Here is a 6,221-nt window from a genome sequence, read left to right on the forward strand (position 1 = left end):
GTTCGGGACTCTTAACGCCGACCAGAGAGTAAAGCAAAGAAGGAGTTATGGAGTAGCCCCGAAATTGTCGTCGACTTGGGGTTGGTCGCTAGATGCCGACAAGCTGGTCAGGATGACGCATCCGGATGTGTACTTTGAGATCCTGCTCCCAGGAGAAGCGTTTATCGCACAGTGGACAGGTGTGTTTGACGCGCACGGGCTGATGCACCTGTTGATGACGCTTCATGTTGTTCTTGGCCGTGAACAGCCTGCCGCACTCGGGACACGAGTAACGGCGTCGCTCCTCCATGCAGTGCAGCCCTGAAGGGGAAAACGAGTTAGCAACCTCGTCCGCAAAATCTACTCTTTCACGATCAAGTCGTGCGTTTGTCCACTCTCCATCTGCCAGTCTGTACAGACGATTCGGTCAAACGCACATACAAAATGTTGAATATTGCTTGTTGATATGTTACTTGTTGTTGTTGTTGTTGTTGTTTTTTTCGTATGAAAGCTTTCGGCCAGAGATAACGAGAAGAAAGGGGCTGTTGTTTCTGCTTCTCTGGCCGAGAGACAAATATGGCACCACCCCGAAGCTTATCCCGCTTTCTGACGCATATCCGACAAAAGACATGCAGGACAAACGAAACAATTAACTAATAAAACATTAAGATAAACAGACAAATCGATAACAAACAGCCAACGATCGAAGCGAATCAACGAGACGACAACGGCGACGTACTTGAAAATGTCCATCTAACAGACAGGTGATAAAAAAAAAAAATGGAATTGATTCAATACAATGACAGTGAATAATTGCCGGATTAGTGATTGCAGATGGCGGCTTTTTATAGTTATCTATGGATCGCAGTAACTGTAACTTATTAGCAGGATGAGATAAACAGAGACGGGAAAGAATCGGCTTATTTTCTTACAGAGAATGTGAACATTAATCAGTATTTTAAGTATGAATACGAAGTCGGCACAAAATAGTTTAGTTATTGTAAAAAGGCCAATATTGTCAGTTGATCGAGACTGTGCCAGTTATAATAAAAATAGTGCAGGAATTGCAAGTTGTCAAGCGCGCAGGCCCATCGTCATCAGCGAACCGCTCGAGAGAGGTCTGCTGAACGTCAGACGAATCCAAGCCAAATACTTGTCAGCTTGTTCTGGTCGTCAGTCGCCACTGTGGCGTCCTGTCGGACGGGAACCTATCGAGCATAAGTAGAACGTAAAGAGCGCAACAAGCAACAGTATTAAACGAAACACAAATCAACATAGTTACATAGCATTGGTATCCGACGAACACTCGAGCTGTGATCGTGATGGTAGTGGCGACGGCGCTAGCAGAATAATCAAACACAACCAAAGAGGACACAGCAACGTAACGTAACGTAACGCAACAACGCATGGATGGATAACGTAAGATGGAGAAGAATAGAAGTTGAATGAAGAAGACCCGAAGCGCATGGCTCGACGGCAGCGGCGACAGCACTCTACGGTGATAGGCATCAGCAGGGAAGGGGGGGGGGGTAAGCACCGTCTCTGAAATGAGAACCTCATGTTAACATTTGTTCTGAAATCATCGTCGTTGTCCTTGTTCATTTCCCTATTGCTTCCGATTGTGTAGTAGTAGTAGTAGTAGCAGTAGTCAATACGATCTAACCATAGCAATAACAATTATTCTTCGAAGAACAACACACTTCTCCATACTGTAAACAAAATTCTTTATTCAGTGAGACTGCTGATACTTTCAGTAGGTCAGTTTCAACACAATAAGTACTTCATTTACATTGCCATTGAATGCTGTGGAGAACAAGGATTGAATAATCCTTTTTATTTCTAATTTCAATCAATAATTTTGTATCGTTTAGTTTTCACGAGTATATGCATGCGCAATTCCCGCTAAAATACATATAGATTTATCATGTTCATAGACTTTTACAATTGTATAAATTATATCGACGATAGGTATGATCTGCTCAATATGTTTTTACTTTTCCATGAAGCGAATGTATGCCACGTTATTACTACTTTTAGAATCGATAGATAGGGTTAGAGCAGAACCGAATTTCATCATTTTTTTTTTTCCCAGTTTAAAAATGTGACTCCGTATTATTTTGACATTGTCATTGCTACGTCTCCCCTCTGGTTTTCATTTTTTGCTGCTTCCTGTTGTCTCAAACGTTTTCACAACCGCATTCACTTCAATTCCTGTTCTCTGCTTCATTGTCGCATTATCCACACGAAAACCATTGTGCCAAATAAATAAAGCGAAACGCACAAAACAGATCTTCGCGTACGAAAAAATCATCATGTCGGGAGGAAAGAGGCGGGGGATGGGGGGCTATCGTAGCATTATGATGCTGGGTGAGTCTACCGCATGTGAGAGAGCTGCTTCAATCAGCTTTGGTCGGCCACCAATCTTCTTGCGTAAAGAATACAAGCAGCCCATATGTACTATGGATTAGTACTATCGAGAGAAGAAACATTTGTACCGACCTTACCCAACGAGGCTAGTCCAAGTCAATGTGTCGCTGTTTAGCTATACAATGCCGCAATGCTCGTACGGATAGATATATATATATATATATATATATATAGGAAGAATGCTAATTAGCCGGATATTTAAACTCAGTGTGTATATATATATATATATATATATATATGCACTGGATTGAAATATTCTGCTGATCAGTATTTTTCCCTATAATAATAATAATAGCAATAATAATATCAGCATTATGTTCAATATCACTGAATTGTAGTGAACATTATAGTGAGATACGAGAAATCACAGTGAATGCACGACTTCGTAACAGCCAGGGAAAACGGAGAATAACACGAATCTTGCTTTTGAATCTCGTCAAATCTGGGGCAAGTTTGCACAGGTGGCATAGTAAAATATTTAGTTGATAATAATTGATAACGACCATTTGTCAAAAACATCTGTACGGAAAAGTTTCGACGTCGTTGTTTTCTCGAGCATTCATCGTTTCGTGTTTAATACAAATGTCTTACTAATAAACTTTATTATTTAAAGACAGTCAAAACCAACAAACCGGCTCACAATAATGTGGAAAACCTACATATGTCCATAGTAACCTTTATGTATATATTTATATAGCGTGTGCAAGGAGATATATGTATGTAAGTATACGGGCGTGTGTGTGTGTGTGTGTGTGTGTATATATGATTTATGTATAGGATTTATGTAAACACTACACAAGAAATGATCAACAAATTCAACAAACTTAACAAAAACCTCCGTTTTTGTGTGTATTTCGTGCGAACTTTCAGTGTACGTAAAGACGCGGACGGCTCTTAAAACCCATTGGTTACTATTGGCGTCGATTGGCATTGTACACGAAAACTAAGGAGAACAATCTGCAAGAGTTAAACAATCGTTTGTTTCTACAGAAATCATCCGTGTGTGCTCCAACTATCGATGCTTCAAGTCATAAGGGAAGCCGCCATGCATATTGGTTTTGTGCCTCGCATACCGCAAACCTCGCATAACCGCCTACGTAATGCAGACCGATTATTTTTAGCGAGATGGCCGATTTTGTCAAAAAAACAGAATTTGTCTTAATTTCAACACAGAGATCTTCGATAAGCATGCGGTAGAAGCAAACACATTTGTTTTCGTTTGTCTTTCTCCTCACACATATTTGATTTCTTGCTTTCCACCCGTCCTCCGTCCGCCATCATACTATGGCTCCCCTTTACGCAGTCCGTAATAAATGATTGACTAAATAAATAAATTTTGGCGACTAGATAAACAAGCGCAGCACAATTGTCCAGATAGAACGCGGCGTTTCGATAATAACAATAGTAATTATAATAATCGCCATAGTAAAGAAGACTATCATTCACCAATCAACCGCTCTACCCGACGTCAAGTCTAGTTGAAATAAGAATAGTATCATCGTAATATATATTAATTATCGTCATAATTATTATATATATATATATATATATCCTGCGTAGTAAACCCCGCCGGAGCGTACTACTCAACGACAATGCGTGATTAAATAAAGAAAGTATTATAAATACATATATATTTTAAGACCGTAATCGATATGATTACATACTTTCTACAGCCGTCGTGCTATCACCATTCCTGCTTTGGTATTTGTCGTTCACAGAATTACGAAGGAAACGTTTCCTTGTTAAACTGCTGTTATGTTTCAATGATCATCGCCGACGACAGGTCAAAAATTTCACATCAATCACATCCAATAAAGGGTGTCCGCGAGTGCATGCAGATTTTAAAACAGACCGCAACAAAGCTCGTCCTCAAATAAGTATAGACCTCTAATCGATATGACGTTTACACTTTCCCTAATCTGGCTAAATCAGATCTGGTCTTCTCCAACGATCAGAAAGGCCTGTCTGACTTCGCACGTACGAAACCTATGCCGGACTAAGCTAGAGACGCCCACCCCATTTGGATTAGTGCTCTATTTCATTAAGATCGATTTAGATCATCATCACCACTCATACTTTCATCTGTATATACCAATATTATTTACAAAACTATGTAGCTGCAATAATAATAATAAGTTTTATCTATCCATCATTATTTAAATTATATGGTCGTCGTACGATGTTACATCGTACGATTCACTATATATTTATGTATACTTATAAACAGTAACTTTTTTTCCCATGAAGTCGTTTGTTTGTTGTCTTTTTATGTTCTTCACGTGTCTGCTTATCCGTGAAGGCGTAGCTTTCTCTTTTTCTAATTTTTGCTTATTAGATAAACATCTATTTATATATACACAGAGTATATTACGAAACAGAGCCATCGCAAGGCTACTGATCTCGAAGGGCTGATTCCAATAAACCAATTGCGTTCAAGCTACGAAGTTGGTGGCAATCTATCAACTCAAACAAAAATGTCTTTAGGAAAATTCAACCGAGTGATATAATACTCTTCTCTGTATATAAATATATCTATACTTGCTAAACTTCACTTAGCACAACGTTAAATATTTCAGTGACAAGTTCGATGCCGCAAGTCGGCACCCGGATGATTCCATCTGTGCGCGAAACAAGACGCCTACGGAAAAAAAGGGGGAGGGTAGAATAAACATCAATAGGGACATCATTGCCGACTAGTAATTTAATGACTAAAAACTGATCGATCGACTGATGAGTCCGATCAGTGGCAATCTATTGCATACGTGGCTTTACTTCTAATTGGACTCGCACAGAGGAGCAAGTAGAAGCTCAAAGATAAAAAAAAAAAAGAAAAAAAAAAAAAACTAAAGTCTAATATAGGTTCGTTGTTTACATTTTCTTCCGTCTGCTTTTGCCGAAAGAGGAGCTGCGAGCGTCAACAATAAACACGGCAGACGCACCACCACTAATTATTGTGCACTGCTTACTCCATACGCAAGCAATAAATAGATAATTGAAACAATAACAGATAATAAATTATTAAAATTATAATATAGGAGCTAGGTTGAATTGGACTAGAAAAACGTTATGTGACCTTAAGGTGCACGTAATCGAAAATGCTAGTATATTACTATCAGTATAGGTCATGTCTGATACATGGCAGCATGACGTGATCACAACATAATCAAAGCTGGTTCTTTGTTCGGTTAACTAAAAGCCTCCTGACAGGAAAATAAAGATCAACAGACAAAACTGGATGAATCTCAGTTATCAACAGAGAACCGTTCCTCGAAATAATTCGAAATTATAAACCATTTCGATCGAAAAGTGGACGTCACTATATATGAGTATTTTCTAATTGTGCCCTATTATTATGTTAAAAAAACATCTGTGTGTCAAACAAGAAAGTATACGTAAATTTCACGAATCCATTTCAACAGGTGAAGGCATCGTTGCGCAGCTCTGATCTTCACTGGCAATACTTAAAATGATCATTGGAGTCGTGCGTACCCAAGATGATTTACCAGCAAGTAAATTTCTTATTAGAGTCTGTCGATGTGTTGCTCATCAGACATAACCAAGCCTTTGTCTCACGCTCCAGGCGTCGCGACGTTCACTTGACTGTGTGCGCGCGTCTTTGGCGTAATGATCTCATCTAGGAGCGTGTTTAAGCGAAAGTTTTTTATGTTTTACTCAAGGCAGAAAGCCAGATTCATTTAGAAGATGCGGTCTACTAATTATGGTGTTTTGTTATTATGAGTTCAAAAAAAATTAGTTAAATAATGGGCTTCTTAAATTTCACCAACTAGTACCGCGTTTGCACGAAACAAAATGTT

The 6,221-nt window shown here is 39.0% G+C and overlaps 1 long non-coding RNA gene across 1 annotated transcript in view; it reads right to left on the reverse strand.

Moving 5' to 3' along the window:
- The window catches only part of LOC111261188 (uncharacterized), a 3,591-nt gene extending 2,066 nt beyond the window's left edge, over nt 1-1,525 (reverse strand). The window contains exon 1 of the long non-coding RNA XR_002680834.2: nt 23-1,525. This is a non-coding gene — a long non-coding RNA (uncharacterized LOC111261188). The remainder of the gene's footprint in view (nt 1-22) is intronic.
- Nucleotides 1,526-6,221: the final 4,696 nt, after the last annotated feature.

Source organism: Varroa jacobsoni, unplaced genomic scaffold, assembly GCF_002532875.2.
Source record: "Varroa jacobsoni isolate VJ856 unplaced genomic scaffold, vjacob_1.0 scaffold_531, whole genome shotgun sequence".
NCBI classification, from domain to species: domain Eukaryota; kingdom Metazoa; phylum Arthropoda; class Arachnida; order Mesostigmata; family Varroidae; genus Varroa; species Varroa jacobsoni.